Raw genomic sequence first — 4,804 nt, 5'->3', positions numbered from 1 at the left:
AAAAAAAAAAAAAAAGATCCACCACTTTCAGGGCATTTATCTGGGATGACAGTGAACAATATTCAGATTGTGAACATATTCTGGCCAATTAAATGAACAAAACTGTCATTCATAGAATATCCACTTATAAAAAAAATCGAAAGTTAAAATAAACCTGACACTAAAGCTGTCCTCATCATAATTCAGTTTCATTTTAACTCTCATTTTGAGGGCATGACAAGTTTCAGGGTGGCCACCAGTCTTCCCTATGAACATAATTGTACATTGTAAAGAAGGCCGGGTAGAGAAGAGGCTGGTAATAAGCTGTCTTTCAATGATACTTCAAGAACTTTTCTAAAAGTTACTTTATATAAATGTATCTCTGAGGTCCACTGTTTAATTTTCACTTTCTCATATTACAGTGCAAAAGAGAAAAACAAATTTGTGTTCTCTGAGCCTGCTGATCTGAGAATGTACCTCCACTTTTCATCTACATAGGTGCCCCAACGAGGCTGATAGAAAGGAGAGAGGGGGAGGGAATATTCGCTCAGTAACAAAAATATTAAATTTAGGAAATGATAGGATTGGTACATGAGGAATGAAAATTCTGAATAATAATGAATGATTTCTCATGCACAGATTAAAGAGACTATATCTGTGGTCCGTACCGGAATATATGATATCTTATATGGGGGAATTTTATTTTCTTTCCCCAGATAGCATCCAGAGGTTATTACTTCTTTATTATTATTATATTTTTCTTACTCATATATCCACATCCTAAATGCTCTTTCAACTTACCCTAAAATTAGAATAAAAAAGTTTGTGGAAAAACCCATCCAAAGGGTTATATTTCAAATAAGATGCATACTCTAATTTTGTTGCAGAGTTTTTTGTTTTGTTTTGTTTTGTTTTAGTGAAGCATTGAACACGGTCAAAACTAATTATTTTCTTTGTGGGAGTAATAATGCTCACATTGCTTGCTGCATTATTACAGATATCAAATTTTGAATCTGTATTCTTTATTTGGGATTAACCCAATAGCAAATAAAATCAAACAATAGAAACCCACACAGACACAGGCACACAGACAACTTCCACTGAGGATCCAGTCAACCATTCCCTGCAGGGATGTAATCTACGCGGAACAATACTTAAATCAGCACAACAGTTACAACACATATTAAGTGGTTCAGTGTTTATTTCAAGACTTTAATTGGCACAATATATTAACATTAGCATTGTTGCAACAATTTCACTGAAGGCTTTTTTTTTTTTCCTAAAAAGAGAAAGAGAGAGAGAGGAGGAAAGAGAAAAACAATCAACCAGAATTATGCCGTAACCCCTGGGTTTTGTTATTCCTGTAGTCTGAATGAACTGTTAAAAGTTGAAGGGGATAAAAAAAAAAAAAGAAAAACCCTAGCTTCAAGAAACCATATTTTAGGTTCAATTCAATTTTATTAAACCCAGACCAGCGTTTCTTCTGTCATTCTAATATTCTAATATAACCTATTCTGAGAATTTTTTTTTCCCCAGGAACAAAAACAACACCAACTTTCCCTCCCTAAGAGCTTCTTATTGTTCATTTTCGTTGCTATTTGGAGAAAAGCTCATTAAAATATTATGAAGCACATAGCACAGTTCTGTGCCAGCTTTTGCCAATGAGGAACATCTGTAGCGCAGCGTATGTGTATTTATGTTACAGTGAACTTGAGCGTGGACTTTCTCTTTCACCCCCTTCGTTACTTTGCCCTGTTCTAAGTCTTTGTCCTGACTACAGAGACCGGCGAACGTGTGAAGCGCGGAGCCCACAGTGTGCGTATTGTCCGCCTCTCCGGGCTCCAGCGCCAAATGTCATTATTCTATCATTAGCCTGTAGCTCACGCCAGGGTAAACTGTGCTCTGCTAACTGCCTCCAAACCTTTTCTGCTCTTTTTATTCCCCCAGCTATTTTTAAAATGTATCTATTCCCTCCTTCGCTCTCTGGCACAGAAGGCTCTGCAAAGTGCATCCAACACACACCCAGGCTCCAAATCCTGCTTCTCTGCCTTCTTTACATTATTCCACTTGCTCTAAAACCAAAGAACCTTGGGCATAATAAAAACATTGAGAGCTTGCCTATACCACAAATATTTGTGGGAAGCACATGGTGCCATTTTGCCAGACTACTCTTATTTGTTAAACTCAGTTAAGTGTAATGCGATTCCAAAAACTGCCTTTAGAATGAAAGAAAAGGCTTGTAAAGCCAGGGAGATAATTACCGCAATCTGGGTTACAGAAAATGCAAAACAAAGGAGCACAATCCCATTTTGTGTGTGTGTGTGTGTTGTGTGTGTCTCCTTGGTTTGTTTTTATCTTTGTTGATGTACCCAAACATGTAACTATTCCATGGCGTGCATTATATGCAGACACAAATCAACCCCTGTCCTGCAGAGACGGGACAAAACACAGGCTCTGGAGTGGGCAGTGGCTTGTCCGTGGTGGGTATAGCTGATTAGAAGGGAAGGCTTTCTGTCTTTTTCTCTCTCCATCCAGCAAACACCCACCCCGTTGCAGTTACCATTAGTTGCTAAGACTCTGACACCCACCCACCTGTCACTTGAAACTGTCAATCGGACTTTTGCAACATAAATAAAAGTCTAAAAGTCGACTTGAAAAGAATTTACGTTCTAAAATCTTTCACATGCACACATAAAAATCCTAAAAATCCTCTAATTCTTCTCCCCCGTGTTATGTTTATGTTGATGATTATGCTATCTGTCCCTCCCCCCCCCCGGTTGAGAACGTGGTCCTTTGTGATAGTTTTATAGACTGGACCATGCTCAGTTTTCCTTTCTTTGTCTCCCAATTAGATCTAAACCACTTTTTGAGACAATTATTACCATACGTGTATCTGTATGTAAACATTAGTGATCATTACGTGTGTATATTTATGTCTACAAAAATAAATACCATCCTTACCCACCGTTCTCATTTTTAAAGTACTGGTTGTTACTCCATAAAAAGATTTGTGTTCCCCCAAACAGTTTGTTAATGTACTTTATTAAAGAGAAAGAAAGAACTAACCTTTCCACATTTTCTTCTTTTATGCTTGGAATATGTGAACCTTGCAGGTCTGAGCTAAGCTTTTTGGTATGTTTTAGCAGAGTGCAGATTACGGGCTGTAGGTTTTGAAAGCAACATCAAGTTTTCTCAAAAACCATCACTGTAGTTACCTCTTTAAATTTCCTCTGGACCGTCTCTAACAGCCCCAGCTGACCCCATCATTCCCTTCGTTTATTACTAACACGCTTCTCTCCATAGGCACAACGGTATGATATTTTTCAGAGAAAAAGGCAAAAATATATTAGGAGTTTCTTTCCTTCCAGAGGTAGACATTTTGCTCACCAAACAGCAACCCGAGGATGTAGAAAATGAACCTGAGCTTGGAAGAGACAAAATACAGCACGTCACTAAGGTGCATGTAAGGATAAACCCATGATGCCCGAGAAGCGAGATTTGGCAACAGAACTGTCCTCTGGAGCCAAAAAGCCAGCCAGGGCAGGGAAGCTTGTTATTATGGCTTGTTCTGTGAGTAAGACCCGCAGGGAGGCTGTGGAGGCTGCTTGGTGTGAAGCCTGTTTAGAATATGGGAGAGTATGAAAGGAGGTAGGTCTTGAAGGATTTAAAGTCTAATCAGGCCGTGGGTGTCACCAACCTTCTTAAACTCTAAAAAACAAGACGAAATAAGAATTTTTAAGAAGTCTCCAAATAAGATCATGCACCCTATCTTGAGTAACATTAATGATAAAGAGTTCCAAATATGGACATTTTTAGACTACCAGTCAGAAACGGGGTGAGAAGTGATGAATATGAATGAAAATAGTAGCAAGTGTTATTGATTAGAAATTAGCACCAGGCCAGTCATGGAAGGAGCTGAGATGAACCACTTAGATGGTTTAGTTTAGGAAAGCCTAAAGGACTAATTGCCAATATCCGGGTTATGTGAAGTCTTATGGGCTCTTTTCCTCTATCTCTTTCATTTTTGTTTCTAAACATGGTTGAATTATTTTTCTCTTCATTTAATGTTAGATTGAATCATGTGAAATTTACAGTGTGACAGTTTTTGACCTGTCATACTACAATTTTATCCCATTCAACATAGCAATTCTTGTCCTTACAAAAACTGGTGTCTAACTTCTTGTGATTCAGTTGTCTTAGAGTCCAACGTGAGCTCTGTTGTTTCGTTTCTTCTCCTCTGCCTTCACTTTGAGACATCTTGCAGATTTTAATGCCTGTTGAAATTCTGGAGAAGTGAATATTTAGTTAAGTAAAAAGAAGCCGTTTCAAACCTGGGTTTAATGTGAAGTCTCAGAGAAATAGCTTTTCCTTCCTTCTGTTCCGAGACGATCTGTGCAGAGCTCTGTTTTCCAGACCGTTCGTCCACTGCAGCTCTTGGGGCCAGGACGTCATGTGCGGCAGCCTCCAGGCCTTCACTTCACTTCAAGTCTTAAAAACGGGAAACTTGATTTTAAAAATAAGCCATGTAAAAGAATTAGGGTCAGAGAGGCAAATGTGTTTATAAGCTCTATTAAAGACTTAAAGTGATCCTTTCATAAACTCAAATTCTCCCAAGGGTGGGGAAGGGAGTTTCCATAAAGTATTGTTCATATGCTTCCTAATGTGTGGGAAAGGGAAAGAATGGCTTTTTCCTTGCCTATTCCCTAGGAAGGGTCATGCTTTCTGGAAAAAGATGCAGACTGACACATGCTGCCTTCCTGGGAAGGATCCTTCACTGTTAATGGAAGCTAGGCTAAACAAAAGGTAAAGACTGCACTAACCAGAG

The sequence above is a fragment of the Otolemur garnettii genome, unplaced genomic scaffold (assembly GCF_000181295.1).
Source record: "Otolemur garnettii isolate 467f Iridium unplaced genomic scaffold, OtoGar3 scaffold00006, whole genome shotgun sequence".
NCBI classification, from domain to species: Eukaryota; Metazoa; Chordata; class Mammalia; order Primates; family Galagidae; genus Otolemur; species Otolemur garnettii.
This window is presented reverse-complemented; position numbering follows the sequence as displayed.